Below are 27,739 nucleotides of genomic sequence, written 5' to 3'. Positions count from 1 at the left end.
GACTTTTTACCAAGATTCAACGGCTGAATTGCAAGAAAACAGCAGAATTCTGCACGAAATCATCAAAATTCTTAGAGAAAACCGCATATTTCGATGCAGAACGACGATTTCTCGCTGATTTTCGTTGTTTTCTATCTTGAATTCGCAAAGAAGAGCGCGGAATCTACAAAATCATGACTTTTTACCAAGATTCAACGCTGAATTGCAAGAAAACAGCAGAATTCTGCACGAAATCATCAAAATTCTTTCAGAAAACCGCATATTTCGATGCAAAACGACGATTTCTCGCCGATTTTCGTTGTTTTCTGGCTTGAATTCGCAAAGAAGAGCACGAAATCTACAAAATCAAGACTTTTTACCAAGATTCAACGGCTGAATTGCAAGAAAACAGCAGAATTCTGCACGAAATCATCAAAATTCTTACAGAAAACCGCATATTTCGATGCAAAACGACGATTTCTCGCCGATTTTCGTTGTTTTCTGGCTTGAATTCGCAAAGAAGAGCACAAAATCTACAAAATCATGACTTTTTACTAAGATTCAACGGCTGAATTGCAAGAAAACAGCAGAATTCTGCACGAAATTATCAAAATTCTTACAGAAAACCGCATATTTCGATGCAAAACGACGATTTCTCGCCGATTTTAGTTGTTTTCTGGCTTGAATTCGCAAAGAAGAGCACGAAATCTACAAAATCATGACTTTTTACCAAGATTCAACGGCTGAATTGCAAGAAAACAGCAGAATTCTGCACGAAATCATCAAAATTCTTACAGAAAACTGCATTTTTCGATGCAAAACGACGATTTCTCGCCGATTTTAGTTGTTTTCTGGCTTGAATTCGCAAAGAAGAGCACGAAATCTACAAAATCATCACGTTTTACCAAGATTCTACGGCTGAATTGCAAGAAAACAGCAGAATTCTGCACGAAATCATCAAAATTCTTACAGAAAACCGCATATTTTGATGCAAAACGACGATTTCTCGCCGATTTTCGTTGTTTTCTGGCTTGAATTCGCAAAGAAGAGCACGAAATCTACAAAATCATAACTTTTTAACAAGATTCAACGGCTGAATTGCAAGAAAACAGCAGAATTCTACACGAAATCATCAAAATCCTTAGAGAAAACTGCATATTTCGATGCAAAACAACGATTTCTCGCCGATTTTCGTTGTTTTCTATCTTGAATTCGCCAAGAAGAGCACGAAATCTACAAAATCATGACTTTTTACCTAGATTCAACGGCTGAATTGCAAGAAAACAGCAGAATTCTGCACGAAATCATCAAAATTCTTACAGAAAATCGCATATTTCGATGCAAAACGATGATTTCTCGCTGATTTTCGTTGTTTTCTATCTTGAATTCGCAAAGAAGAGCACGAAATCTACAAAATCATGACTTTTTACCAAGATTCAACGGCTGAATTACAAGAAAACAGCAGAATTCTGCACGAAATCGTCACAATTCTTAGAGAAACCGCATATTTCGATGCAAAACGACGATTTCTCGCCGATTTTCGTTGTTTTCTGGCTTGAATTCGCAAAGAAAAGCACGAAATCTACAAAATCATCACTTTTTACCAAGATTCAACGGCTGAATTGGAAGAAAACAGCAGAATTCTGCACGAAATCATCAAAATTCTTACAGAAAACCGCATATTTCGATGCAAAACGATTATTCCTCGCCGATTTTTGTTGTTTTCTGGCTTGAATTCGCAAAGAAGAGCACGAAATCTACAAAATCATGACTTTTTACCAAGATTCAACGGCTGAATTGCAAGAAAACAGCAGAATTCTGCACGAAATCATCAAAATTCTTAGAGAAAACCGCATATTTCGATGCAGAACGACGATTTCTCGCTGATTTTCGTTGTTTTCTATCTTGAATTCGCAAAGAAGAGCACGGAATCTACAAAATCATGACTTTTTACCAAGATTCAACGCTGAATTGCAAGAAAACAGCAGAATTCTGCACGAAATCATCAAAATTCTTTCAGAAAACCGCATATTTCGATGCAAAACGACGATTTCTCGCCGATTTTCGTTGTTTTCTGGCTTGAATTCGCAAAGAAGAGCACGAAATCTACAAAATCAAGACTTTTTACCAAGATTCAACGGCTGAATTGCAAGAAAACAGCAGAATTCTGCACGAAATCATCAAAATTCTTACAGAAAACCGCATATTTCGATGCAAAACGACGATTTCTCGCCGATTTTCGTTGTTTTCTGGCTTGAATTCGCAAAGAAGAGCACAAAATCTACAAAATCATGACTTTTTACTAAGATTCAACGGCTGAATTGCAAGAAAACAGCAGAATTCTGCACGAAATTATCAAAATTCTTACAGAAAACCGCATATTTCGATGCAAAACGACGATTTCTCGCCGATTTTCGTTGTTTTCTGGCTTGAATTCGCAAAGAAGAGCACGAAATCTACAAAATCATGACTTTTTACCAAGATTCAACGGCTGAATTGCAAGAAAACAGCAGAATTCTGCACGAAATCATCAAAATTCTTACAGAAAACTGCATTTTTCGATGCAAAACGACGATTTCTCGCCGATTTTAGTTGTTTTCTGGCTTGAATTCGCAAAGAAGAGCACGAAATCTACAAAATCATCACGTTTTACCAAGATTCTACGGCTGAATTGCAAGAAAACAGCAGAATTCTGCACGAAATCATCAAAATTCTTACAGAAAACCGCATATTTCGATGCAAAACGACGATTTCTCGCCGATTTTCGTTGTTTTCTGGCTTGAATTCGCAAAGAAGAGCACGAAATCTACAAAATCATAACTTTTTAACAAGATTCAACGGCTGAATTGCAAGAAAACAGCAGAATTCTACACGAAATCATCAAAATCCTTAGAGAAAACTGCATATTTCGATGCAAAACAACGATTTCTCGCCGATTTTCGTTGTTTTCTATCTTGAATTCGCCAAGAAGAGCACGAAATCTACAAAATCATGACTTTTTACCTAGATTCAACGGCTGAATTGCAAGAAAACAGCAGAATTCTGCACGAAATCATCAAAATTCTTACAGAAAATCGCATATTTCGATGCAAAACGATGATTTCTCGCTGATTTTCGTTGTTTTCTATCTTGAATTCGCAAAGAAGAGCACGAAATCTACAAAATCATGACTTTTTACCAAGATTCAACGGCTGAATTGCAAGAAAACAGCAGAATTCTGCACGAAATCGTCACAATTCTTAGAGAAACCGCATATTTCGATGCAAAACGACGATTTCTCGCCGATTTTCGTTGTTTTCTGGCTTGAATTCGCAAAGAAAAGCACGAAATCTACAAAATCATCACTTTTTACCAAGATTCAACGGCTGAATTGGAAGAAAACAGCAGAATTCTGCACGAAATCATCAAAATTCTTAGAGAAAACCGCATATTTCGATGCAAAACGACGATTTCTCGCCGATTTTCGTTGTTTTCTGGCATGAATTTGCAAAGAAGAGCACGAAATCTACAAAATCATGACTTTTTACCAAGATTCAACGGCTGAATTGCAAGAAAACAGCAGAATTCTGCACGAAATCATCAAAATTCTTAGAGAAAACTGCATATTTCGATGCAAAACAACGATTTCTCGCCGATTTTCGTTGTTTTCTATCTTGAATTCGCCAAGAAGAGCACGAAATCTACAAAATCATGACTTTTTACCTAGATTCAACGGCTGAATTGCAAGAAAACAGCAGAATTCTGCACGAAATCATCAAAATTCTTAGAGAAAACTGCATATTTCGATGCAAAACAACGATTTCTCGCCGATTTTCGTTGTTTTCTGGCTTGAATTTGCAAAGAAGAGCACGAAATCTACAAAATCATGACTTTTTACCAAGATTCAACGGCTGAATTGCAAGAAAACAGCAGAATTCTGCACGAAATCATCAAAATTCTTAGAGAAAACTGCATATTTCGATGCAAAACAACGATTTCTCGCCGATTTTCGTTGTTTTCTATCTTGAATTCGCCAAGAAGAGCACGAAATCTACAAAATCATGACTTTTTACCTAGATTCAACGGCTGAATTGCAAGAAAACAGCAGAATTCTGCACGAAATCATCAAAATTCTTAGAGAAAACTGCATATTTCGATGCAAAACAACGATTTCTCGCCGATTTTCGTTGTTTTCTGGCTTGAATTCGCAAAGAAGAGCACGAAATCTACAAAATCATGACTTTTTACCAAGATTCAACGGCTGAATTACAAGAAAACAGCAGAATTCTGCACGAAATCGTCACAATTCTTAGAGAAACCGCATATTTCGATGCAAAACGACGATTTCTCGCCGATTTTCGTTGTTTTCTGGCTTGAATTCGCAAAGAAAAGCACGAAATCTACAAAATCATCACTTTTTACCAAGATTCAACGGCTGAATTGGAAGAAAACAGCAGAATTCTGCACGAAATCATCAAAATTCTTACAGAAAACCGCATATTTCGATGCAAAACGATTATTCCTCGCCGATTTTTGTTGTTTTCTGGCTTGAATTCGCAAAGAAGAGCACGAAATCTACAAAATCATGACTTTTTACCAAGATTCAACGGCTGAATTGCAAGAAAACAGCAGAATTCTGCACGAAATCATCAAAATTCTTAGAGAAAACCGCATATTTCGATGCAGAACGACGATTTCTCGCTGATTTTCGTTGTTTTCTATCTTGAATTCGCAAAGAAGAGCACGGAATCTACAAAATCATGACTTTTTACCAAGATTCAACGCTGAATTGCAAGAAAACAGCAGAATTCTGCACGAAATCATCAAAATTCTTTCAGAAAACCGCATATTTCGATGCAAAACGACGATTTCTCGCCGATTTTCGTTGTTTTCTGGCTTGAATTCGCAAAGAAGAGCACGAAATCTACAAAATCAAGACTTTTTACCAAGATTCAACGGCTGAATTGCAAGAAAACAGCAGAATTCTGCACGAAATCATCAAAATTCTTACAGAAAACCGCATATTTCGATGCAAAACGACGATTTCTCGCCGATTTTCGTTGTTTTCTGGCTTGAATTCGCAAAGAAGAGCACAAAATCTACAAAATCATGACTTTTTACTAAGATTCAACGGCTGAATTGCAAGAAAACAGCAGAATTCTGCACGAAATTATCAAAATTCTTACAGAAAACCGCATATTTCGATGCAAAACGACGATTTCTCGCCGATTTTCGTTGTTTTCTGGCTTGAATTCGCAAAGAAGAGCACGAAATCTACAAAATCATGACTTTTTACCAAGATTCAACGGCTGAATTGCAAGAAAACAGCAGAATTCTGCACGAAATCATCAAAATTCTTACAGAAAACTGCATTTTTCGATGCAAAACGACGATTTCTCGCCGATTTTAGTTGTTTTCTGGCTTGAATTCGCAAAGAAGAGCACGAAATCTACAAAATCATCACGTTTTACCAAGATTCTACGGCTGAATTGCAAGAAAACAGCAGAATTCTGCACGAAATCATCAAAATTCTTACAGAAAACCGCATATTTCGATGCAAAACGACGATTTCTCGCCGATTTTCGTTGTTTTCTGGCTTGAATTCGCAAAGAAGAGCACGAAATCTACAAAATCATAACTTTTTAACAAGATTCAACGGCTGAATTGCAAGAAAACAGCAGAATTCTACACGAAATCATCAAAATCCTTAGAGAAAACTGCATATTTCGATGCAAAACAACGATTTCTCGCCGATTTTCGTTGTTTTCTATCTTGAATTCGCCAAGAAGAGCACGAAATCTACAAAATCATGACTTTTTACCTAGATTCAACGGCTGAATTGCAAGAAAACAGCTGAATTCTGCACGAAATCATCAAAATTCTTACAGAAAATCGCATATTTCGATGCAAAACGATGATTTCTCGCTGATTTTCGTTGTTTTCTATCTTGAATTCGCAAAGAAGAGCACGAAATCTACAAAATCATGACTTTTTACCAAGATTCAACGGCTGAATTGCAAGAAAACAGCAGAATTCTGCACGAAATCGTCACAATTCTTAGAGAAACCGCATATTTCGATGCAAAACGACGATTTCTCGCCGATTTTCGTTGTTTTCTGGCTTGAATTCGCAAAGAAAAGCACGAAATCTACAAAATCATCACTTTTTACCAAGATTCAACGGCTGAATTGGAAGAAAACAGCAGAATTCTGCACGAAATCATCAAAATTCTTAGAGAAAACCGCATATTTCGATGCAAAACGACGATTTCTCGCCGATTTTCGTTGTTTTCTGGCATGAATTTGCAAAGAAGAGCACGAAATCTACAAAATCATGACTTTTTACCAAGATTCAACGGCTGAATTGCAAGAAAACAGCAGAATTCTGCACGAAATCATCAAAATTCTTAGAGAAAACTGCATATTTCGATGCAAAACAACGATTTCTCGCCGATTTTCGTTGTTTTCTATCTTGAATTCGCCAAGAAGAGCACGAAATCTACAAAATCATGACTTTTTACCTAGATTCAACGGCTGAATTGCAAGAAAACAGCAGAATTCTGCACGAAATCATCAAAATTCTTAGAGAAAACTGCATATTTCGATGCAAAACAACGATTTCTCGCCGATTTTCGTTGTTTTCTGGCTTGAATTTGCAAAGAAGAGCACGAAATCTACAAAATCATGACTTTTTACCAAGATTCAACGGCTGAATTGCAAGAAAACAGCAGAATTCTGCACGAAATCATCAAAATTCTTAGAGAAAACTGCATATTTCGATGCAAAACAACGATTTCTCGCCGATTTTCGTTGTTTTCTATCTTGAATTCGCCAAGAAGAGCACGAAATCTACAAAATCATGACTTTTTACCTAGATTCAACGGCTGAATTGCAAGAAAACAGCAGAATTCTGCACGAAATCATCAAAATTCTTAGAGAAAACTGCATATTTCGATGCAAAACAACGATTTCTCGCCGATTTTCGTTGTTTTCTGGCTTGAATTCGCAAAGAAGAGCACGAAATCTACAAAATCATGACTTTTTACCAAGATTCAACGGCTGAATTGCTAGAAAACAGCAGAATTCTGCACGAAATCATCAAAATTCTTACAAAAAACCGCATATTTCGATGCAAAACGATGATTTCTCGCCGATTTTCGTTGTTTTCTGGCATGAATTCGCAAAGAAGAGCACGAAATCTACAAAATCATGACTTTTTACCAAGATTCAACGGCTGAATTGCAAGAAAACAGCAGAATTCTGCACGAAATCATCAAAATTCTTAGAGAAAACCGCATATTTCGATGCAAAACGACGATTTCTCGCTGATTTTCGTTGTTTTCTATCTTGAATTCGCAAAGAAGAGCACGAAATCTACAAAATCATGACTTTTTACCAAGATTCAACGGCTGAATTGCAAGAAAACAACAGAATTCTGCACGAAATCGTCAAAATTCTTAGAGAAAACCGCATATTTCGATGCAAAACGACGATTTCTCGCCGATTTTCGTGGTTTTCTGGCTTGAATTCGCAAAGAAAAGCACGAAATCTACAAAATCATGACTTTTTACCAAGATTCAACGGCTGAATTGCAAGAAAACAGCAGAATTCTGCACGAAATCATCAAAATTCTTAGAGAAAACCGCATATTTCGATGCAAAACGACGATTTCTCGCCGATTTTCGTTGTTTTCTGGCTTGAATTCGCAAAGAAGAGCACGAAATCTACAAAATCATCACTTTTTACCAAGATTCAACGGCTGAATTGCAAGAAAACAGCAGAATTCTGCACGAAATCATCAAAATTCTTAGACTAAACCGCATATTTCGATGCAAAACGACGATTTCTCGCTGATTTTCGTTGTTTTCTATCTTGAATTCGCAAAGAAGAGCACGGAATCTACAAAATCATGACTTTTTACCAAGATTCAACGGCTGAATTGCAAAAAAACAGCAGAATTCTGCACGAAATCATCAAAATTCTTACAGAAAACCGCATATTTCGATGCAAAACAACGATTTCTCGCCGATTTTCGTTGTTTTCTGGCTTGAATTCGCAAAGAAGAGCACGAAATCTACAAAATCATGACTTTTTACCAAGATTCAACGGCTGAATTGCAAGAAAACAGCAGAATTCTGCACAAAATCATCAAAATTCTTAGAGAAAACTGCATATTTCGATGCAAAACAACGATTTCTCGCCGATTTTCGTTGTTTTCTGGCATGAATTTGCAAAGAAGAGCACGAAATCTACAAAATCATGACTTTTTACCTAGATTCAACGGCTGAATTGCAAGAAAACAGCAGAATTCTGCACGAAATCATCAAAATTCTTACAGAAAACCGCATATTTCGATGCAGAACGACGATTTCTCGCTGATTTTTGTTGTTTTCTATCTTGAATTCGCAAAGAAGAGCACGAAATCTACAAAATCATGACTTTTTACCAAGATTCAACGGCTGAATTGCAAGAAAACAGCAGAATTCTGCACAAAATCGTCAAAATTCTTAGAGAAAACCGCATATTTCAATGCAAAACGACGATTTCTCGCCGATTTTCGTTGTTTTCTGGCTTGAATTCGCAAAGAAGAGCACGAAATCTACAAAATCATCACTTTTTACCAAGATTCAACGGCTGAATTGCAAGAAAACAGCAGAATTCTGCACGAAATCATCAAAATTCTTAGAGAAAACGACGATTTCTCGCCGATTTTCGTGGTTTTCTGGCATGAATTCGCAAAGAAGAGCACGAAATCTACAAAATCATGACTTTTTACCAAGATTCAACGGCTGAATTGCAAGAAAACAGCAGAATTCTGCACGAAATCATCAAAATTCTTAGAGAAAACCGCATATTTCGATGCAAAACGACGATTTCTCGCTGATTTTCGTTGTTTTCTATCTTGAATTCGCAAAGATGAGCACGAAATCCACAAAATCATGACTTTTTACCAAGATTCAACAGCTGAATTGCAAGAAAACAGCAGAATTCTGAACGAAATCGTCAAAATTCTTAGAGAAAACCGCATATTTCGATGCAAAACGACGATTTCTCGCCGATTTTCGTTGTTTTCTGGCTTGCATTCGCAAAGAAGAGCACGAAATCTACAAAATCATCACTTTTTACCAAGATTCAACGGCTGAATTGCAAGAAAACAGCAGAATTCTGCACGAAATCATCAAAATTCTTAGAGAAAACCGCATATTTCGATGCAAAACGACGATTTCTCGCTGATTTTCGTTGTTTTCTATCTTGAATTCGCAAAGAAGAGCACGGAATCTACAAAATCATGACTTTTTATCAAGATTCAACGGCTGAATTGCAAGAAAAAACAGCAGAATTCTGCACGAAATCATCAAAATTCTTACAGAAAACCGCATATTTCGATGCAAAACAACGATTTCTCGCCGATTTTCGTGTTTTCTGGCTTGAATTCGCAAAGAAGAGCACAAAATCTACAAAATCATCACTTTTTACCAAGATTCTACGGCTGAATTGCAAGAAAACAGCAGAATTCTGCACGAAATCATCAAAATTCTTACAGAAAACCGCATATTTCGATGCAAAACGACGATTTCTCGCCGATTTTCGTTGTTTTCTGGCTTGAATTCGCAAAGAAGAGCACGAAATTTACAAAATCATGACTTTTTACCTAGATTCAACGGCTGAATTGTAAGAAAACAGCAGAATTCTGCACGAAATCATCAAAATTCTTAGAGAAAACCGCATATTTCGATGCAAAACGACGATTTCTCGCTGGTTTTCGTTGTTTTCTATCTTGAATTCGCAAAGAAGAGCACGAAATCTACAAAATCATGACTTTTTACCAAGATTCAACGGCTGAATTGCAAGAAAACAGCAGAATTCTGCACGAAATTGTCAAAATTCTTAGAGAAAACCGCATATTTCGATGCAAAACGACGATTTCTCGCCGATTTTCGTTGTTTTCTGGCTTGAATTCGCAAAGAAGAGAAGGAATCTACAAAATCATCACTTTTTACCAAGATTCAACGGCTGAATTGCAAGAAAACAGCAGAATTCTGCACGGTATCATCAAAATTCTTACAGAAAACCGCATATTTCGATGCAAAACGACGATTTCTCGCCGATTTTCGTTGTTTTCTGGCTCGAATTCGCAAAGAAGAGCACGAAATCTACAAAATCATGACTTTTTACCTAGATTCAACGGCTGAATTGTAAGAAAACAGCAGAATTCTGCACGAAATCATCAAAATTCTTAGTGAAAACCGCATATTTCGATGCAAAACGACGATTTCTCGCTGGTTTTCGTTGTTTTCTATCTTGAATTCGCAAAGAAGAGCACGAAATCTACAAAATCATGACATTTTACCAAGATTCAACGGCTGAATTGCAAGAAAACAGCGGAATTCTGCACGAAATTGTCAAAATTCTTAGAGAAAACCGCATATTTCGATGCAAAACGACGATTTCTCGCCGATTTTCGTTGTTTTCTAGCTTGAATTCGCAAAGAAGAGAAGGAATCTACAAAATCATCACTTTTTACCAAGATTCAACGGCTGAATTGCAAGAAAACAGCAGAATTCTGCACGAAATCATCAAAATTCTTAGAGAAAACCGCATTTTTCGATGCAAAATTATAATTTCTCGCCGATTTTCGTTGTTTTCTGGCTTAAATTCGCAAAGAAGAGCACGAAATCTACAAAATCATGACTTTTTACCAAGATTCAACGGCTGAATTGCAAGAAAACAGCAGAATTCTGCACGAAATCATCAAAATTCTTACAGAAAACCGCATATTTCGATGCAAAACGACATTTTCTCGCCGCTTTTCGTTATTTTCTGGCTTGAATTCGCAAAGAAGAGCACGAAATCTACAAAATCATGACTTTTTACCAAGATTCAACGGCTGAATTGCAAGAAAACAGCAGAATTCTGCACGAAATTATCAAAATTCTTACAGAAAACCGCATATTTCGATGCAAAACGACGATTTCTCGCCGATTTTCGTTGTTTTCTGGCTTGAATTCGCAAAGAAGAGCACGAAATCTACAAAATCATGACTTTTTACCAAGATTCAACGGCTGAATTGCAAGAAAACAGCAGAATTCTGCACGAAATCATCAAAATTCTTACAGAAAACCGCATATTTCGATGCAAAACGACGATTTCTCGCCGATTTTCGTTGTTTTCTGGCTTGAATTCGCAAAGAAGAGCACGAAATTTACAAAATCATGACTTTTTACCTAGATTCAACGGCTGAATTGTAAGAAAACAGCAGAATTCTGCACGAAATCATCAAAATTCTTAGAGAAAACCGCATATTTCGATGCAAAACGACGATTTCTCGCTGGTTTTCGTTGTTTTCTATCTTGAATTCGCAAAGAAGAGCACGAAATCTACAAAATCATGACTTTTTACCAAGATTCAACGGCTGAATTGCAAGAAAACAGCAGAATTCTGCACGAAATTGTCAAAATTCTTAGAGAAAACCGCATATTTCGATGCAAAACGACGATTTCTCGCCGATTTTCGTTGTTTTCTGGCTTGAATTCGCAAAGAAGAGAAGGAATCTACAAAATCATCACTTTTTACCAAGATTCAACGGCTGAATTGCAAGAAAACAGCAGAATTCTGCACGAAATCATCAAAATTCTTACAGAAAACCGCATATTTCGATGCAAAACGACGATTTCTCGCCGATTTTCGTTGTTTTCTGGCTCGAATTCGCAAAGAAGACCACGAAATCTACAAAATCATGACTTTTTACCTAGATTCAACGGCTGAATTGTAAGAAAACAGCAGAATTCTGCACGAAATCATCAAAATTCTTAGTGAAAACCGCATATTTCGATGCAAAACGACGATTTCTCGCTGGTTTTCGTTGTTTTCTATCTTGAATTCGCAAAGAAGAGCACGAAATCTACAAAATCATGACATTTTACCAAGATTCAACGGCTGAATTGCAAGAAAACAGCGGAATTCTGCACGAAATTGTCAAAATTCTTAGAGAAAACCGCATATTTCGATGCAAAACGACGATTTCTCGCCGATTTTCGTTGTTTTCTAGCTTGAATTCGCAAAGAAGAGAAGGAATCTACAAAATCATCACTTTTTACCAAGATTCAACGGCTGAATTGCAAGAAAACAGCAGAATTCTGCACGAAATCATCAAAATTCTTAGAGAAAACCGCATTTTTCGATGCAAAATGATAATTTCTCGCCGATTTTCGTTGTTTTCTGGCTTAAATTCGCAAAGAAGAGCACGAAATCTACAAAATCATGACTTTTTACCAAGATTCAACGGCTGAATTGCAAGAAAACAGCAGAATTCTGCACGAAATCATCAAAATTCTTACAGAAAACCGCATATTTCGATGCAAAACGACATTTTCTCGCCGCTTTTCGTTATTTTCTGGCTTGAATTCGCAAAGAAGAGCACGAAATCTACAAAATCATGACTTTTTACCAAGATTCAACGGCTGAATTGCAAGAAAACAGCAGAATTCTGCACGAAATTATCAAAATTCTTACAGAAAACCGCATATTTCGATGCAAAACGACGATTTCTCGCCGATTTTCGTTGTTTTCTGGCTTGAATTCGCAAAGAAGAGCACGAAATCTACAAAATCATGACTTTTTACCAAGATTCAACGGCTGAATTGCAAGAAAACAGCAGAATTCTGCACGAAATCATCAAAATTCTTAGAGAAAACTGCATATTTCGATGCAAAACAACGATTTCTCGCCGATTTTCGTTGTTTTCTATCTTGGATTCGCCAAGAAGAGCACGAAATCTACAAAATCATGACTTTTTACCTAGATTCAACGGCTGAATTGCAAGAAAACAGCAGAATTCTGCACGAAATCATCAAAATTCTTACAGAAAACCGCATATTTCGATGCAAAACAACGATTTCTCGCCGATTTTCGTTGTTTTCTATCTTGAATTCGCCAAGAAGAGCACGAAATCTACAAAATCATGACTTTTTACCTAGATTCAACGGCTGAATTGCAAGAAAACAGCAGAATTCTGCACGAAATCATCAAAATTCTTACAGAAAACCGCATATTTCGATGCAAAACAACGATTTCTCGCCGATTTTCGTTGTTTTCTGGCTTGAATTCGCAAAGAAAAGCACGAAATCTACAAAATCATGACTTTTTACCAAGATTCAACGGCTGAATTGCAAGAAAACAGCAGAATTCTGCACAAAATCATCAAAATTCTTACAGAAAACCGCATATTTCGATGCAAAACGACGATTTCTCACCGATTTTCGTTGTTTTCTGGCATGAATTTGCAAAGAAGAGCACGAAATCTACAAAATCATCACTTTTTACCAAGATTCAACGGCTGAATTGCAAGAAATCAGCAGAATTCTACACGAAATCATCAAAATTCTTAGAGAAAACCGCATATTTCGATGCAAATCGACGATTTCTCGCTGATTTTCGTTGTTTTCTATCTTGAATTCGCAAAGAAGAGCACGAAATCTACAAAATCATGACTTTTTACCAAGATTCAACGGCTGAATTGCAAGAAAACAGCAGAATTCTGCACGAAATCATCAAAATTCTTACAGAAAACCGCATATTTCGATGCAAAACAACGATTTCTCGCCGATTTTCGTTGTTTTCTATCTTGAATTCGCCAAGAAGAGCACGAAATCTACAAAATCATGACTTTTTACCTAGATTCAACGGCTGAATTGCAAGAAAACAGCAGAATTCTGCACGAAATCGTCAAAATTCTTAGAGAAAACCGCATATTTCGATGCAAAACGACGATTTTTCGCCGATTTTCGTTGTTTTCTGGCTTGAATTCGCAAAGAAGAGCACGAAATCTACAAGATCATCACTTTTTACCAAGATTCAACTGCTGAATTGCAAGAAAACAGCAGAATTCTGCACGAAATCATCAAAATTCTTAGAGAAAACCGCATATTTCGATGCAAAACGACGATTTCTCGCCGATTTTCGTTGTTTTCTGGCTTGAATTCGCAAAGAAGAGCACGAAATAACAAAATCATCACTTTTTACCAAGATTCAACGGCTGAATTGCAATAAAACAGCAGAATTCTGCACGAAATCATCAAAATTCTTAGAGAAAACCGCATATTTCGATGCAAAACGACGATTTTTCGCTGATTTTCGTTGTTTTCTATCTTGAATTCGCAAAGAAGAGCACGGAATCTACAAAATCATGACTTTTTACCAAGATTCAACGGCTGAATTGCAAGAAAACAGCAGAATTCTGCACGAAATCATCAAAATTCTTACAGAAAACCGCATATTTCGATGCAAAACGACGATTTCTCGCCGATTTTCGTCGTTTTCTGGCTTGAATTCGCAAAGAAAAGCACGAAATCTACAAAATCATCACTTTTTACCAAGATTCAACAGCTGAATTGCAAGAAAACAGCAGAATTCTGCACGAAATCATCAAAATTCTTAGAGAAAACCGCATTTTTCGATGCAAAATGATTATTTCTCGCCGATTTTCGTTGTTTTCTGGCTTCAATTCGCAAAGAAGAGCACGAAATCTACAAAATCATGACTTTTTACCAAGATTCAACGGCTGAATTGCAAGAAAACAGCAGAATTCTGCACGAAATTATCAAAATTCTTACAGAAAACCGCATATTTCGATGCAAAACGACGATTTCTCGCCGATTTTCGTTGTTTTCTGGCTTGAATTCGCAAAGAAGAGCACGAAATCTACAAAATCATGACTTTTTACCAAGATTCAACGGCTGAATTGCAAGAAAACAGCAGAATTCTGCACGAAATCATCAAAATTCTTACAGAAAACCGCATTTTTCGATGCAAAATGATTATTTCTCGCCGATTTTCGTTGTTTTCTGGCTTGAATTCGCAAAGAAGGGCACGAAATCTACAAAATCATGACTTTTTACCAAGATTCAACGGCTTAATTGCAAGAAAACAGCAGAATTCTGCACGAAATCATCAAAATTCTTACAGAAAACCGCATATTTCGATGCAAAACGACGATTTCTCGCCGATTTTCGTTGTTTTCTGGCTTGAATTCGCAAAGATGAGCACGAAATCTACAAAATCATGACTTTTTACCAAGATTCAACGGCTGAATTGCAAGAAAACAGCAGAATTCTGAACGAAATCACCAAAATTCTTACAGAAAACCGCATTTTTCGATGCAAAACGACGATTTCTCGCCGATTTTCGTTGTTTTCTGGCTTGAATTCGCAAAGAAGAGCACGAAATCTACAAAATCATGACTTTTTACCAAGATTCAACGGCTGAATTGCAAGAAAACAGCAGAATTCTGCACGAAATCATCAAAATTCTTACAGAAAACCGCATATTTCGATGCAAAACAACGATTTCTCGCCGATTTTCGTTGTTTTCTGGCTTGAATTCACAAAGAAGAGCACGAAATCTACAAAATCATGACTTTTTACCAAGATTCAACGGCTGAATTGCACGAAAACAGCAGAATTCTGCACGAAATCATCAAAATTCTTACAGAAAACCGCATATTTCGATGCAAAACAAGGATTTCTCGCCGATTTTCGTTGTTTTCTGGCTTGAATTCGCAAAGAAGAGCACGAAATCTACAAAATCATCACTTTTTACCCAGATTCTACGACTGAATTGCAAGAAAACAGCAGAAATCTGCACGAAATCATCAAAATTCTTAGAAAAAACTGCATATTTCGATGCAAAACAACGATTTCTCGCCGATTTTCGTTGTTTTCTGGCTTGAATTCGCAAAGAAGAGCACGAAATCTACAAAATCATGACTTTTTACCTAGATTCAACGGCTGAATTGCAAGAAAACAGCAAAATTCTGCACGAAATCATCAAAACTCTCACAGAAAACCGCATATTTCGATGCAAAACAACGATTTCTCGCCGATTTTCGTTGTTTGCTATCTTGAATTCGCCAAGAAGAGCACGAAATCTACAAAGTCATGACTTTTTACATAGATTCAACGGCTGAATTGCAAGAAAGCAGCAGAATTCTGCACGAAATCCTCAAAATTCTTACAGAAAACCGCATATTTCGATGCAAAACGACGATTTCTCGCCGATTTTCGTTGTTTTCTGGCTTGAATTCGCAAAGAAGAGCACGAAATCAACAAAATCATGACTTTTTACCAAGATTCAACGGCTGAATTGCAAGAAAACAGCAGAATTCTGCACGAAATCATCAAAATTCTTACAGAAAACCGCATATTTCGATGCAAAACGACGATTTATTGCCGATTTTCGTTGTTTTCTGGCATTAATTCGCAAAGAAGAGCACGAAATCTACAAAATCATGACTTTTTACCAAGATTCAACGGCTGAATTGCAAGAAAACAGCAGAATTTTGCACGAAATCGTCAAAATTCTTACAGAAAACCGCATATTTCGATGCAAAACGACGATTTCTCTCCGATTTTCGTTGTTTTCTGGCTTGAATTCGCAAAGAAGAGCACGAAATCTACAAAATCATCACTTTTTACCAAGATTCTACGGCTGAATTGCAAGAAAACAGCAGAATTCTGCACGAAATCATCAAAATTCGTACAGAAAACCGCATATTTCGATGCAAAACAACGATTTCTCGCCGATTTTCGTTGTTTTCTGGCTTGAATTCGCAAAGAAGAGCACGAAATCTACAAAATCATGACTTTTTACCAAGATTCAACGGCTGAATTGCAAGAAAACAGCAGAATTCTGCACGAAATCATCAAAATTCTTAGAGAAAACTGCATATTTCGATGCAAAACAACGATTTCTCGCCGATTTTCGTTGTTTTCTATCTTGAATTCGCCAAGAAGAGCACGAAATCTACAAAATCATGACTTTTTACCAAGATTCAACGGCTGAATTGCAAGAAAACTGCAGAATTCTGCACGAAATCGTCAAAATTCTTAGAGAAAACCGCATATTTCGATGCAAAACGACGATTTCTCGCCGATTTTCGTTGTTTTCTGGCTTGAATTCGCAAAGAAGAGCACGAAATCTACAAAATCATCACTTTCTACCAAGATTCAACGGCTGAATTGCAAGAAAACAGCAGAATTCTGCACGAAATCATCAAAATTCTTAGAGAATACCGCATATTTCGATGCAAAACGACGATTTCTCGCCGATTTTCGTGGTTTTCTGGCTTGAATTCGCAAAGAAGAGCACGAAATCTACAAAATCATGACTTTTTACCAAGATTCAACGGCTGAATTGCAAGAAAACAGCAGAATTCTGCACGAAATCATCAAAATTCTTACAGAAAACCGCATATTTCGATGCAAAACGATTATTTCTCGCCGATTTTCGTTGTTTTCTGGCTTGAATTCGCAAAGAAGAGCACGAAATCTACAAAATCATGACTTTTTACCAAGATTCAACGGCTGAATTGCAAGAAAACAGCAGAATTCTGCACGAAATCATCAAAATTCTTACAGAAAACCGCATATTTCGATGCAAAACGACGATTTCTCGCCGATTTTCGTTGTTTTCTGGCTTGAATTCGCAAAGAAGAGCACAAAATCTACAAAATCATGACTGTTTACCAAGATTCAACGGCTGAATTGCAAGAAAACCGCAGAATTCTGCACGAAATCATCAAAATTCTTACAGAAAACCGCATTTTTCGATGCAAATCGACAATTTCTCGCCGATTTTCGTTGTTTTCTGGCTTAAATTCGCAAAGAAGAGCACGAAATCTACAAAATCATGACTTTTTACCAAAATTCAACGGCTGAATTGCAAGAAAACAACAGAATTCTGCACGAAATCATCAAAATTCTTACAGAAAACCGCATATTTGGATGCAAAACAACGATTTCTCGCCGATTTTCGTTGTTTTCTGGCTTGAATTCGCAAAGATGAGCACGAAATCTACAAAATCATGACTTTTTACCAAGATTCAACGGCTGAATTGCAAGAAATCAGCAGAATTCTACACGAAATCATCAAAATTCTTAGAGAAAACCGCATATTTCGATGCAAATCGACGATTTCTCGCTGATTTTCGTTGTTTTCTATCTTGAATTCGCAAAGAAGAGCACGAAATCTACAAAATCATGACTTTTTACCAAGATTCAACGGCTGAATTACAAGAAAACAGCAGAATTCTGCACGAAATCGTCAAAATTCTTAGAGAAAACCGCATATTTCGATGCAAAACGACGATTTTTCGCCGATTTTCGTTGTTTTCTGGCTTGAATTCGCAAAGAAGAGCACGAAATCTACAAGATCATCACTTTTTACCAAGATTCAACTGCTGAATTGCAAGAAAACAGCAGAATTCTGCACGAAATCATCAAAATTCTTAGAGAAAACCGCATATTTCGATGCAAAACGACGATTTCTCGCCGATTTTCGTTGTTTTCTGGCTTGAATTCGCAAAGAAGAGCACGAAATAACAAAATCATCACTTTTTACCAAGATTCAACGGCTGAATTGCAATAAAACAGCAGAATTCTGCACGAAATCATCAAAATTCTTAGAGAAAACCGCATATTTCGATGCAAAACGACGATTTTTCGCTGATTTTCGTTGTTTTCTATCTTGAATTCGCAAAGAAGAGCACGGAATCAACAAAATCATGACTTTTTACCAAGATTCAACGGCTGAATTGCAAGAAAACAGCAGAATTCTGCACGAAATCATCAAAATTCTTACAGAAAACCGCATATTTCGATGCAAAACGACGATTTCTCGCCGATTTTCGTCGTTTTCTGGCTTGAATTCGCAAAGAAAAGCACGAAATCTACAAAATCATCACTTTTTACCAAGATTCAACAGCTGAATTGCAAGAAAACAGCAGAATTCTGCACGAAATCATCAAAATTCTTAGAGAAAACCGCATTTTTCGATGCAAAATGATTATTTCTCGCCGATTTTCGTTGTTTTCTGGCTTCAATTCGCAAAGAAGAGCACGAAATCTACAAAATCATGACTTTTTACCAAGATTCAACGGCTGAATTGCAAGAAAACAGCAGAATTCTGCACGAAATTATCAAAATTCTTACAGAAAACCGCATATTTCGATGCAAAACGACGATTTCTCGCCGATTTTCGTTGTTTTCTGGCTTGAATTCGCAAAGAAGAGCACGAAATCTACAAAATCATGACTTTTTACCAAGATTCAACGGCTGAATTGCAAGAAAACAGCAGAATTCTGCACGAAATCATCAAAATTCTTACAGAAAACCGCATTTTTCGATGCAGAATGATTATTTCTCGCCGATTTTCGTTGTTTTCTGGCTTGAATTCGCAAAGAAGGGCACGAAATCTACAAAATCATGACTTTTTACCAAGATTCAACGGCTTAATTGCAAGAAAACAGCAGAATTCTGCACGAAATCATCAAAATTCTTACAGAAAACCGCATATTTCGATGCAAAACGACGATTTCTCGCCGATTTTCGTTGTTTTCTGGCTTGAATTCGCAAAGATGAGCACGAAATCTACAAAATCATGACTTTTTACCAAGATTCAACGGCTGAATTGCAAGAAAACAGCAGAATTCTGAACGAAATCACCAAAATTCTTACAGAAAACCGCATTTTTCGATGCAAAACGACGATTTCTCGCCGATTTTCGTTGTTTTCTGGCTTGAATTCGCAAAGAAGAGCACGAAATCTACAAAATCATGACTTTTTACCAAGATTCAACGGCTGAATTGCAAGAAAACAGCAGAATTCTGCACGAAATCATCAAAATTCTTAGAGAATACCGCATATTTCGATGCAAAACGACGATTTCTCGCCGATTTTCGTTGTTTTCTGGCTTGAATTCGCAAAGAAGAGCACGAAATCTACAAAATCATCACTTTCTACCAAGATTCAACGGCTGAATTGCAAGAAAACAGCAGAATTCTGCACGAAATCATCAAAATTCTTAGAGAATACCGCATATTTCGATGCAAAACGACGATTTCTCGCCGATTTTCGTGGTTTTCTGGCTTGAATTCGTAAAGAAGAGCACAAAATCTACAAAATCATGACTTTTTACCAAGATTCAACGGCTGAATTGCAAGAAAACAGCAGAATTCTGCACGAAATCATCAAAATTCTTACAGAAAACCGCATATTTCGATGCAAAACGACGATTTATTGCCGATTTTCGTTGTTTTCTGGCATTAATTCGCAAAGAAGAGCACGAAATCTACAAAATCATGACTTTTTAGCAAGATTCAACGGCTGAATTGCAAGAAAACAGCAGAATCCTGCACGAAATCGTCAAAATTCTTACAGAAAACCGCATATTTCGATGCAAAACGACGATTTCTCGCCGATTTTCGTTGTTTTCTGGCTTGAATTCGCAAAGAAGAGCACAAAATCTACAAAATCATGACTGTTTACCAAGATTCAACGGCTGAATTGCAAGAAAACCGCAGAATTCTGCACGAAATCATCAAAATTCTTAGAGAATACCGCATATTTCGATGCAAAACGACGATTTCTCGCCGATTTTCGTTGTTTTCTGGCTTGAATTCGCAAAGAAGAGCACGAAATCTACAAAATCATCACTTTCTACCAAGATTCAACGGCTGAATTGCAAGAAAACAGCAGAATTCTGCACGAAATCATCAAAATTCTTAGAGAATACCGCATATTTCGATGCAAATCGACAATTTCTCGCCGATTTTCGTTGTTTTCTGGCTTAAATTCGCAAAGAAGAGCACGAAATCTACAAAATCATGACTTTTTACCAAAATTCAACGGCTGAATTGCAAGAAAACAACAGAATTCTGCACGAAATCATCAAAATTCTTACAGAAAACCGCATATTTGGATGCAAAACAACGATTTCTCGCCGATTTTCGTTGTTTTCTGGCTTGAATTCGTAAAGAAGAGCACGAAATCTACAAAATCATCACTTTTTACCAAGATTCTACGGCTGAATTGCAAGAAAACAGCAGAATTCTGCACGAAATCATCAAAATTCTTACAGAAAATCGCATTTTTCGATGCAAATCGACAATTTCTCGCCGATTTTCGTTGTTTTCTGGCTTAAATTCGCAAAGAAGAGCACGAAATCTACAAAATCATGACTTTTTACCTAGATTCAACGGCTGAATTGCAAGAAAACAGCAGAATTCTGCACGAAATCATCAAAATTCTTACAGAAAACCGCATATTTCGATGCAAAACAACGATTTCTCGCCGATTTTCGTTGTTTTCTGGCTTGAATTTGCCAAGAAGAGCACGAAATCTATAAAATCATGACTTTTTACCTAGATTCAACGGCTGAATTGCAAGAAAACAGCAGAATTCTGCACGAAATCATCAAAATTCTTACAGAAAACTGAATATTTCGATGCAAAACGACGATTTCTCCCCGATTTTCGTTGTTTTCTGGCTTGAATTCGCAAAGAAGAGCACGAAATCTACAAAATCATGACTTTTTACCAAGATTCAACGACTGAATTGCAAGAAAACAGCAGAATTCTGCACGAAATCGTCAAAATTCTTAGAGAAAACCGCATATTTCGATGCAAAACGACGATTTCTCGCCGATTTTCGTTGTTTTCTGGCTTGAATTCGCAAAGAAGAGCACGAAATCTACAAAATCATGACTTTTTACCAAGATTCAACAGCTGAATTGCAAGAAAACAGCAGAATTCTGCACGAAATCATCAAAATTCTTACAGAAAACCGCATATTTCGATGCAAAACGACGATTTCTCGCCGATTTTCGTTGTTTTCTGGCTTGAATTCGCAAAGAGGAGCACGAAATCTACAAAATCATCACTTTTTACCAAGATTCTACGGCTGAATTGCAAGAAAACAGCAGAATTCTGCACGAAATCATCAAAATTCTTACAGAAAACCGCATATTTCGATGCAAAACGACGATTTCTCGCCGATTTTCGTTGTTTTCTGGCTTGAATTCGCAAAGGAGAGCACGAAATCTACAAAATCATGACTTTTTACCAAGATTCAACGGCTGAATTGCAAGAAAACAGCAGAATTTTGCACGAAATCATCAAAATTCTTACAGAAAACCGCATATTTCGATGCAAAACAACGATTTCTCGCCGATTTTCGTTGTTTTCTGGCTTGAATTCGCAAAGAAGAGCACGAGATCTACAAAATCATGACTTTTTACCAAGATTCAACGGCTGAATTGCAAGAAAACAGCAGAATTCTGCACGAAATCATCAAAATTCTTACAGAAAACCGCATATTTCGATGCAAAACGACGATTTCTCGCCGATTTTCGTTGTTTTCTGGCTTGAATTCGCAAAGAAGAGCACGAAATCTACAAAATCATGAGTTTTTACCAAGATTCAACGGCTGAATTGCAAGAAAACAGAAGAATTCTGCACGAAATCATCAAAATTCTTAGAGAAAACTGCATATTTCGATGCAAAACAACGATTTCTCGCCGATTTTCGTTGTTTTCTATCTTGAATTCGCCAAGAAGAGCACGAAATCTACAAAATCATGACTTTTTACCAAGATTCAACGGCTGAATTGCAAGAAAACAGCAGAATTCTGCACGAAATCATCAAAATTCTTAGAGAAAACCGCATATTTCGATGCAAAACGACGATTTCTCGCCGATTTTCGTGGTTTTCAGGCTTGAATTCGCAAAGAAGAGCACGAAATCTACAAAATCATGACTTTTTACCAAGATTCAACGGCTGAATTGCAAGAAAACAGCAGAATTCTGCACGAAATCATCAAAATTCTTAGAGAATACCGCATATTTCGATGCAAAACGACGATTTCTCGCCGATTTTCGTTGTTTTCTGGCTTGAATTCGCAAAGAAGAGCACGAAATCTACAAAATCATCACTTTCTACCAAGATTCAACGGCTGAATTGCAAGAAAACAGCAGAATTCTGCACGAAAACATCAAAATTCTTAGAGAATACCGCATATTTCGATGCAAAACGACGATTTCTCGCCGATTTTCGTGGTTTTCTGGCTTGAATTCGTAAAGAAGAGCACAAAATCTACAAAATCATGACTTTTTACCAAGATTCAACGGCTGAATTGCAAGAAAACAGCAGAATTCTGCACGAAATCATCAAAATTCTTACAGAAAACCGCATATTTCGATGCAAAACGACGATTTATTGCCGATTTTCGTTGTTTTCTGGCATTAATTCGCAAAGAAGAGCACGAAATCTACAAAATCATGACTTTTTAGCAAGATTCAACGGCTGAATTGCAAGAAAACAGCAGAATTCTGCACGAAATCGTCAAAATTCTTACAGAAAACCGCATATTTCGATGCAAAACGACGATTTCTCGCCGATTTTCGTTGTTTTCTGGCTTGAATTCGCAAAGAAGAGCACAAAATCTACAAAATCATGACTGTTTACCAAGATTCAACGGCTGAATTGCAAGAAAACCGCAGAATTCTGCACGAAATCATCAAAATTCTTACAGAAAACCGCATTTTTCGATGCAAATCGACAATTTCTCGCCGATTTTCGTTGTTTTCTGGCTTAAATTCGCAAAGAAGAGCACGAAATCTACAAAATCATGACTTTTTACCAAAATTCAACGGCTGAATTGCAAGAAAACAACAGAATTCTGCACGAAATCATCAAAATTCTTACAGAAAACCGCATATTTGGATGCAAAACAACGATTTCTCGCCGATTTTCGTTGTTTTCTGTCTTGAATTCGTAAAGAAGAGCACGAAATCTACAAAATCATCACTTTTTACCAAGATTCTACGGCTGAATTGCAAGAAAACAGCAGAATTCTGCACGAAATCATCAAAATTCTTACAGAAAACCGCATTTTTCGATGCAAATCGACAATTTCTCGCCGATTTTCGTTGTTTTCTGGCTTAAATTCGCAAAGAAGAGCACGAAATCTACAAAATCATGACTTTTTACCTAGATTCAACGGCTGAATTGCAAGAAAACAGCAGAATTCTGCACGAAATCATCAAAATTCTTACAGAAAACCGCATATTTCGATGCAAAACAACGATTTCTCGCCGATTTTCGTTGTTTTCTGGCTTGAATTTGCCAAGAAGAGCACGAAATCTATAAAATCATGACTTTTTACCTAGATTCAACGGCTGAATTGCAAGAAAACAGCAGAATTCTGCACGAAATCATCAAAATTCTTACAGAAAACTGAATATTTCGATGCAAAACGACGATTTCTCCCCGATTTTCGTTGTTTTCTGGCTTGAATTCGCAAAGAAGAGCACGAAATCTACAAAATCATGACTTTTTACCAAGATTCAACGACTGAATTGCAAGAAAACAGCAGAATTCTGCACGAAATCGTCAAAATTCTTAGAGAAAACCGCATATTTCGATGCAAAACGACGATTTCTCGCCGATTTTCGTTGTTTTCTGGCTTGAATTCGCAAAGAAGAGCACGAAATCTACAAAATCATGACTTTTTACCAAGATTCAACAGCTGAATTGCAAGAAAACAGCAGAATTCTGCACGAAATCATCAAAATTCTTACAGAAAACCGCATATTTCGATGCAAAACGACGATTTCTCGCCGATTTTCGTTGTTTTCTGGCTTGAATTCGCAAAGAGGAGCACGAAATCTACAAAATCATCACTTTTTACCAAGATTCTACGGCTGAATTGCAAGAAAACAGCAGAATTCTGCACGAAATCATCAAAATTCTTACAGAAAACCGCATATTTCGATGCAAAACGACGATTTCTCGCCGATTTTCGTTGTTTTCTGGCTTGAATTCGCAAAGGAGAGCACGAAATCTACAAAATCATGACTTTTTACCAAGATTCAACGGCTGAATTGCAAGAAAACAGCAGAATTTTGCACGAAATCATCAAAATTCTTACAGAAAACCGCATATTTCGATGCAAAACAACGATTTCTCGCCGATTTTCGTTGTTTTCTGGCTTGAATTCGCAAAGAAGAGCACGAGATCTACAAAATCATGACTTTTTACCAAGATTCAACGGCTGAATTGCAAGAAAACAGCAGAATTCTGCACGAAATCATCAAAATTCTTACAGAAAACCGCATATTTCGATGCAAAACGACGATTTCTCGCCGATTTTCGTTGTTTTCTGGCTTGAATTCGCAAAGAAGAGCACGAAATCTACAAAATCATGAGTTTTTACCAAGATTCAACGGCTGAATTGCAAGAAAACAGAAGAATTCTGCACGAAATCATCAAAATTCTTAGAGAAAACTGCATATTTCGATGCAAAACAACGATTTCTCGCCGATTTTCGTTGTTTTCTATCTTGAATTCGCCAAGAAGAGCACGAAATCTACAAAATCATGACTTTTTACCAAGATTCAACGGCTGAATTGCAAGAAAACAGCAGAATTCTGCACGAAATCATCAAAATTCTTAGAGAAAACCGCATATTTCGATGCAAAACGACGATTTCTCGCCGATTTTCGTGGTTTTCAGGCTTGAATTCGCAAAGAAGAGCACGAAATCTACAAAATCATGACTTTTTACCAAGATTCAACGGCTGAATTGCAAGAAAACAGCAGAATTCTGCACGAAATCATCAAAATTCTTACAGAAAACCGCATATTTCGATGCAAAACGATTATTTCTCGCCGATTTTCGTTGTTTTCTGGCTTGAATTCGCAAAGAAGAGCACGAAATCTACAAAATCATGACTTTTTACCAAGATTCAACGGCTGAATTGCAAGAAAACAGCAGAATTCTGCACGAAATCATCAAAATTCTTACAGAAAACCGCATATTTTGATGCAAAACGACGATTTCTCGCCGATTTTCGTTGTTTTCTGGCTTAAATTCGCAAAGAAGAGCACAAAATCTACAAAATCACGACTGTTTACCAAGATTCAACGGCTGAATTGCAAGAAAACCGCAGAATTCTGCACGAAATCATCAAAATTCTTACAGAAAACCGCATTTTTCGATGCAAATCGACAATTTCTCGCCGATTTTCGTTGTTTTCTGGCCTAAATTCGCAAAGAAGAGCACGAAATCTACAAAATCATGACTTTTTACCAAGATTCAACGGCTGAATTGCAAGAAAACAACAGAATTCTGCACGAAATCATCAAAATTCTTACAGAAAACCGCATATTTGGATGCAAAACAACGATTTCTCGCCGATTTTCGTTGTTTTCTGGCTTGAATTCGCAAAGAAGAGCACGAAATCTACAAAATCATCACTTTTTAACAAGATTCTACGGCTGAATTGCAAGAAAACAGCAGAATTCTGCACGAAATCATCAAAATTCTCACAGAAAACCGCATATTTCAATGCAACACGACGATTTCTGCCGATTTTCGTTGTTTTCTGGCTTGAATTCGCAAAGAAGAGCACGAAATCTACAAAATCATGACTTTTTACCAAGATTCAACGGCTGAATTGCAAGAAAACAGCAGAATTCTGCACGAAATCATCAAAATTCTTAGAGAAAACCGCATATTTCGATGCAAAACGACGTTTTCTCGCTGATTTTCGTTGTTTTCTATCTTGAATTCGCAAAGAAGAGCACGAAATCTACAAAATCATGACTTTTTACCAAGATTCAACGGCTGAATTCCAAGAAAACAGCAGAATTCTGCACGAAATCATCAAAATTCTTAGAGAAAACTGCATATTTCGATGCAAAACAACGATTTCTCGCCGATTTTCGTTGTTTTCTATCTTGAATTCGCCAAGAAGAGCACGAAATCTACAAAATCATGACTTTTTACCTAGATTCAACGGCTGAATTGCAAGAAAACAGCAGAATTCTGCATGAAATCATCAAAATTCTTACAGAAAACCGCATATTTCGATGCAAAACAACGATTTCTCGCCGATTTTCGTTGTTTTCTGGCTTGAATTCGCAAAGAAGAGCACGAAATCTACAAAATCATGACTTTTTACCAAGATTCAACGGCTGAATTGCAAGAAAACAGCAGAATTCTGCACGAAATCATCAAAATTCTTACAGAAAACCGCATATTTCGATGCAAAACGATTATTTCTCACCGATTTTCGTTGTTTTCTGGCTTGAATTTGCAAAGAAGAGCACGAAATCTACAAAATCATGACTTTTTACTAAGATTCAACGGCTGAATTGCAAGAAAACCGCAGAATTCTGCACGAAATCATCAAAATTCTTACAGAAAACCGCATTTTTCGATGCAAATCGACGATTTCTCGCCGATTTTCGTTGTTTTCTGGCTTGAATTCGCAAAGAAGAGCACAAAATCTACAAAATCATCACTTTTTACCAAGATTCTACGGCTGAATTGCAAGAAAACAGCAGAATTCTGCACGAAATCATCAAAATTCTTACAGAAAACCGCATATTTCGATGCAACACGACGATTTCTCGCCGATTTTCGTTGTTTTCTGGCTTGAATTCGCAAAGAAGAGCACGAAATCTACAAAATCATGACTTTTTACCAAGATTCAACGGCAGAATTGCAAGAAAACAGCAGTATTCTGCACGAAATCATCAAAATTCTTACAGAAAACCGCATATTTCGATGCAAAACAACGATTTCTCGCCGATTTTCGTTGTTTTCTGGCTTGAATTCGCAAAGAAGAGCACGAGATCTACAAAATCATGACTTTTTACCAAGATTCAACGGCTGAATTGCAAGAAAACAGCAGAATTCTGCACGAAATCATCAAAATTCTTACAGAAAACCGCATTTTTCGATGCAAATCGACGATTTCTCGCCGATTTTCGTTGTTTTCTGGCTTGAATTCGCAAAGAAGAGCACGAAATCTACAAAATCATGACTTTTTACCAAGATTCAACGGCTGAATTCCAAGAAAACAGCAGAATTCTGCACGAAATCGTCAAAATTCTTAGAGAAAACCGCATATTTCGATGCAAAACGACGATTTCTCGCCGATTTT

Source organism: Gnatocerus cornutus, unplaced genomic scaffold, assembly GCF_029298725.1.
Source record: "Gnatocerus cornutus isolate USDA-ARS CGAHR unplaced genomic scaffold, icGnaCorn1.1 ctg00000021.1, whole genome shotgun sequence".
Taxonomy (NCBI): Eukaryota; Metazoa; Arthropoda; class Insecta; order Coleoptera; family Tenebrionidae; genus Gnatocerus; species Gnatocerus cornutus.
Note: the sequence above shows the minus strand (reverse complement) of the source record.